This window comes from Megascapheus bottae, chromosome 4, assembly GCF_031878675.1.
Source record: "Megascapheus bottae isolate mThoBot1 chromosome 4, mThoBot2.hap1, whole genome shotgun sequence".
NCBI classification, from domain to species: domain Eukaryota; kingdom Metazoa; phylum Chordata; class Mammalia; order Rodentia; family Geomyidae; genus Megascapheus; species Megascapheus bottae.
This window is the reverse complement of record NC_143512.1, coordinates 33,840,557-33,847,274: the sequence shown is the minus strand read 5'-3', so window position 1 is coordinate 33,847,274 and position 6,718 is coordinate 33,840,557. Positions and strand designations below refer to the sequence as shown.

Here is a 6,718-nt window from a genome sequence, read left to right as displayed (position 1 = left end):
AATGGTATTACAAAAATGGTAGAAAACAAGAGTTAGTCAACTTAAACTTGCAGAGAGAAACAAGGTGTTCAAACATCTCTTGAAAGAGATAGCAACAGACCAGTTACTGAAGGAAAAATCAGTGAACTTGAAGATACAGCAGTAGAAAATTTCCAAATGAAACAGAAAAAAACAAAAAGAACCAAACAATTTAACAATCTATCAATGGCCTGCAGAACGAATAAAGTAGTCTCAACAAACATATAATCAGGGACCTCAATGAAAACTATGGGGAAAATAAACAATATTAAAAGAAATAATAGTCAAAATTGCTCCAGTGTTGTTTTTAATATACTATGTTTTAATATACTATGTCTTTTTTCTCTTATGGTTTATTCCTTGTTGTTGTTGTTTCTTACTTTGGTACCTGATATATTATATATAGATTTATTTGTTTATTTGAATCAGGGAAAGGAAGGAGAAAAACAAGATGAGGAGACAAAGGAAAGAGTAAACCAGTATTTAGTAATGATATTCACAAGACAATATGTTGGAAATGAACTTTACAAGTTGAGAGAAAGGGAAAGTAGGAGAAAAAACATAAGGAGGGGTAAAAATGTTCAAGAAGTAATGTACTCACTCCCTTAAGAATGTAACAGCAACCCCACTATACAACACCCTGACAAGAAAATGAAATTAATAAAATTGCTCCAAAGTGACAAAAAGTAAGAACCAATGAATTCAAGACATTTAGTGAACCCCAACACAGACATTGGAATAAAGTTGCACCTGAGTGTGTCATAATCAAATGGATTAAAATCAATGATAAAGAGCTGGAGAGAAAAAAGAAGTAGTAACACTGAAGAACAAGAATAAGAATGACATATTTCATGTCATAAACAAAGTAAGCGAAGAAAGTGAAGCAATATCTTTAAAGTACTCAGAGAATGTTTTCTTTTAATGTCAATCTACGATTCCTCATTCCGTTAAACTAGCTTTTGAAAAAAGTGAACAAAGACTGCTTTCAGATAGACAAAAACTGGAAAACTTTACCTTCATCCTACATGAACTGCAAGAGGTGCTGAATGGAATTTTTTTACACCTTCCAGTCAGAAGGAAAAGTGTTATAAGGTATAAGAAGAAAAATTAATAAAACTACAAATTGAAATTGACTAACCTGTGATTTAAACAGCTCTCTTAATTCTTACAGAAAAAAAGAAAGTCTATAAGAATTTAGAAGTTTGAGACACATTAAACCAATTTGACCTAGCACAAACAGAACTAATACTCCTTCCTGGCTAGACACAGTAATCCTAGATACTCAAGCAGCTGAGATTTGATTATTAATGTGAAGATCAAATTAACGTACAAAACTTGGTTATGGAGCTGTGATTCAAGTGGCAGAATGTCAACCTTAAACAAAAAAATCTAAGGGACAGTACTCAGACAATTAGTTCCAGTACTGGTACAATAAAAACAAAACAAAAATAAATTCTCTATCGCACAATAACAGAATACATGTTATTTTCAAATGCACACAGACTATTTACCAATTTATCATTTTCTGGGTTATAAAACAAGCTACAGTAGTTTATACGTAATCTCAGCAGAGTACAATTAAATTTGGGAATCGAGAACTGGAAGATGTCTGTAAACTTACCAAACTAAAACAAAACAAAGAAAACATGGATCAAGGAATAACTAAGAAGCAGGTTAGCATTTCTTACTAAGTAGGAATGAGAAAACACCAAACCAACCAAAGTTTACTGGACACAACAAAAGCTGCAGTTGAATGGTAGAGTGCTGACTTGACAAATGCAAGGCCTTGGGTTCAAATCTCAGTATTGCCTTAGTAAAGAAATAAATAATCAATCAAACAAATGTTTAAGTAGTGAAGCTAACCTACAAGCTTCATAGGTGAATATAATTTATTTGAAAAATAGGCTCACCAACTTGTCCAGTATTATTCATGGCTGCTTCACGTTGCAATGGCAGAAATGAGCAACTGCAACTGAGATTACAGAGTTAGCACCGTCTACTGGATCATTACAAGAACAGATTTTCAGACCTCTGAACTCAAGGAACTCATCACATGAAATAATGGCATTCAAAAGTTTTAAATTTAACAATCAGTTTGGATCTCATGAGAGTAAATTAAATAAAACTTAGGCTAATAGGAGGAATGAATTTTTCAAAGTCCAGAAGGTAAATGAAATTTATAAAACCTTACTTAGATCACTATGGGACAAAGGGTGAACTAATTTATCAGCGATACTCACTAGACATTACGCTGGAAATAAACTCTACAGCTTTGGGAGGAGGGAGGTTGGAGGGGGGAAAAATGGAAGGAAATGAGGGAAGAGGTGACACTTCAAAAAATTGTTCTCATAACGTGATTCATGTGATTGTAACCCCTCTGTACATCACTTCTACAATATAAACAAGTAAGTAAGTAAAAGTAAATAAATAAATAAATGAAATGTTAGGGAACAACACCTAAAAAAAGAAAAAGATTATACACTTTAGAGGTGATACTCCTACAAACTACATATAATACAACATGGTTCACAAATATCAATTAATATTATATGTATAGTAAAAGACTATCATAAACAACAGATTAAATGAATAAATTTGATAAAAGTCCCAACCTACAAAATATCACTGAAAAATTGGCAAATTGAACAATGTAATACCTGGTAAATATATTTAATTTGTAGCTTAAGAGATTGCAACAAATTAAACCACCAGGCTAAAATGAATTTACTTATATATTCCACTAGCTATTTAAGAAGTTAATTACCCTTATACATAACATCTTCTGGAAAGTTGTAAAAGAAAGAATACTTCCTTTTTTATTGTCGGGGAAATGTATAGAGGGGTTGCAGTTATATTCGTATGAGCGCATTACTTCTCGTACATTGATTCCCCTTCTCATGTTTCTGTCCCCGTTTGCCTCCCTTCACCTCCCCCTCCCAGTCATCTTGATATGAAATGAAATCTAGGATATGGAAACAAGAGGTTTATCTTGTGTGCTTGCTGTTCTTAATGTACTAAGTTATGTCTCTTCTCTTTTTTTGCTCTTATGGTTAATCTCATGTTGTTACTGTATCTGACTTTGTTACCTTCTATATTGTATATATGTTTATTTGTTTATTTGAAACAGGGAAGGAAAGGGGAAAACAAGATGATTGGGAAGAAGAGTGGGTGGAGGGAAATGGGGACAAAAACATAAGAAGGAGTATCAATGTATGAGAAGTAATGCATCTACTAATTGGCAAATATAGCTGTAACCCCTCTATACATTACCTCGATAATAAAAAATAAATAAATAATTTAAGTAATCATTGTAGTTTGCCATATATAGAAACAAAAAAGAGATACAAAAGCGGATAGGTTTCACAAAATTCAACGTGGTTTCCTTATAAAACTCTTCACAAAATTAAAAACAGAAGAGTACTTCCTACATAAATGAAGTGCATTTACAAAGATTCTCACACTAACATCACAGTTATGAGTAAAAAATTAGGTTCTTCGCTTTCAAATCCCTTTGTCTACTATACTTACTGCTACCCAAAATGCACTGGAGTCTTTAGCAATACGATAAATCATAAAAATAGGAATAAAATATATTCATAGTAGAGGGGAAGAAATAAAATGTATATATTTGTCTACAATATGATTGATGGTACCAAAAATGTGACAAAAATACATAGAAGATTTGAATCAGCAATGCAGAAAGCGATTTTAGCATGGTTTACAGAAATCAAGATCAATAAGAATATTTCATTTCATTCTTACATAATCAGCATGAAGAATTAAAAATTACAATTTAAAATTTCTATTTACTGGGGCATCAAAACTCATAGACAAAAGGGATAAGTCTGATGATATACACAGGATTATCTGCTAAAAAAACTTTAACACACTGCTCAGGAGAATTAAAGAAGTCAAATAAAGGGAGAACTTTGGCAATTTCATGGATCAAAGGTTTAATATTGCTAAATAATTCTCTCCAAAATGACTTACAGACTCAATCCAATCAAAGCCTCAGCACACTTTTGTGGATATTTTAAAAGTCAGAAACCCCCACATAATAAAAATAATTTTGACATGAAAGAACAAGTGGAAGCATGGATACTTACCTGAACTTACCTGAATCTGAAACTCTGATACCCAAGCAAGTCATCAAGACAATGTGATGTTACTGTAAAGAAGAATGTAGAAATAGAAAACAGGGCTACACACACGCACACACACACACACACACACACACACATAAAATATTTCAAAAATAATTCAAATATTGCAGATGTATATGAGTTTGTCTTAAATGTGACACCAAAAGGAAAAACAAGAGACTATCAAATTGATATACTGGACTTGTCAGGATGAAAACTTCTGTTATTTGAAAGACACTGTTAAAAAATGTCAAGGTGGCTTGGCAGAACATCTGCTGGCCTGTACCAAGCTCTGATTTCGATACCCAGCACTATATTAAAAAAGATAAGTCAATGTCTAAGGAGAATAAATTCTTTATAATCTGCTGTAGAACTTAATATAAAAAAGACTCAAATCCCAGTAATGGGAAAACAACCCATTTATGACAAGAACATATAACATTTATAAGTAGGAAAAAGCTAAGCACATTAAAATCACAGCAGAGTAGTCATTAAGAAAACACAAATTAAAGCTATACCAAGACACCAGACATACATTAAGATGGGCAAAATTAAGTCTAACCATACTTCAGTCAAGAACATAAACTGGACCTCTCTCAAGGACTGCTGTGTGAATATTACATAATCATTTTGAAAAAGACTTAGGCAGTTTCTGAAGAGAGAATCCACTATCTGCATAAATCAACCATTTTACCAAAAGGAATTAAGAATATCTACTATTCAAAATATATACAAATGCTCTGAGCATTTATATCATGCTCAGCAATAGAATAAGCTAATATTAAGTGCAATGATGATGAATCACAAACAATGAGAGAGAGTTTACCCCCAAAGCAAATATTAAATGTTTCATTCACAAAATTATTAAAAATGCAAAGTAATCTAGAGTGACAGAGGTCAACAGGGTGAATGCCCAAGGCTAGAGGAAGGGGAGGTTGGAAAGGGAAGAATGGAAGGCAAAAGGGCACATTTTCTGAAGGTGGTAGGTATTGTTTATGATCTTGATTGATAAGAGGATTTAACAGATGTAAACATACATCAAAATTACAGTGAAGTTCCCGAGCTTCCACCCGGGGTGGGAGCTGCAGTCTGGACTGCAGAAGCCATGACCTCCAAACTGCTGGGGCCTCCCGGCTCGGGCAAAGGCACCGTGTGCCAGATGATCGCCCAGAACTTTGGCCTCCAGCATCTCTCCAGCGGTCACTTCTTACAGGAGAACCTCAATGCCAACACGGGAGTTGGCGACATGTCAAAGCAGTGTGTAGAGAGAGGTCTTTTGGTTCCAGATCACGTGATCACACACCTAATGATGTCAGACCTGGAGAATAGGACTAGCCAACACTGGCTGCTGCATGGTTTTCCGAGGACATTAGTGCAGGCGGAAGCCCTGGACAGAATCTGTGACCTGGATCTAGTGATCAGTTCGAACATCCCATTTAAAACACTTAAAAGATCGACTTAGCCGACGCTGGATTCATCGTTCTAGTGGACCAGTGTATAACCTGGACTTCAACCCACCTCCTGTGCACGGGATCCAACCATTAGTTCAACAGGAGGATGATAAACCAGAAGCTGTGACTGCCAGGCTAAGCCGGTACAAAGATGCTGCGAAACCAGTGATTGAACTATACAAGAGCTGAGGAATTCTCTGCCAATTTTCTGAGACGGAGACTAACAAGATCTGGCCTTACGTGTACTCAGTTTTCTCGAACAAGATCACACCAGTTCAGTCCAAACAAGCATTCTGAGCCTGCCCTGTGGAAGATCCAGAAAGACATGATTGTTCATAAAATCGTGTGTGTGTCTAGTACGGGTGCCGTGTCCACATTAGAAGCTAGCTGAAAAGGCTTGTAGCATCTTTTCTAATTCAAATGGTGAGGTGACAAGAAAACTATGGAGTATCTGAAGATTATGAAGAAAGTGACTCTGAACATGTGCCAAGCCCTTCACAAGAAAGCAAATACAAGCTGGATTTCAAATGTCTACTCTGTCAAGACCAAGGTCTTTCTGCATGTGAGAGTGGTGGCCTCTGGTTTTCCCTTCTTTCCAAAGGCTGTCCAACCATATCACCAGCAAACCTGAGAACACCCAGGGTTCCATCCCCAGCTTCTCTCAGTTCTCTGCTGTGTAATTATTGAATTGAAGCTGATTACACTCACCGGCTGCTTCTGCCTTGACTTACTGTGCCCTCATATTCCCTCCTTTTTTTTCTTGGTATAGAGTAACACTTTCTATATGCGTCCCTAAATTATGTTCCTGCTCTATCTTTTGACTTCCTAAGCTATTTCATAATACAGATAATTATTGTATTATTTTCCCTCCCTCCTGCAGATTCCTCTGAGATGAAAAGGATTGCATTGAATTCCTTTATGTACCAGAAACTGAGCCACATGAAGGGTCTTTTTTAAATAGCTAGTCAAATTCATGGGTTCACTCTGTTATATGAAAGATCCTCAAAAGTCTTGGGAATCCTCAGGAAATACAGGAAATCTTCACTGATGGAAATTTTGAATAGCAATCATATGTACAGAAATAGTAATATGAGTACTTGCATGGAA

The 6,718-nt window shown here is 35.3% G+C and overlaps 1 pseudogene; it reads left to right on the top strand.

Moving 5' to 3' along the window:
* Positions 1–5,286: 5,286 nt before the first annotated feature.
* On the top strand, positions 5,287–5,908 carry LOC150064249 (adenylate kinase 4, mitochondrial pseudogene; annotated as a pseudogene).
* The last annotated feature ends 810 nt before the right edge of the window (positions 5,909–6,718 follow it).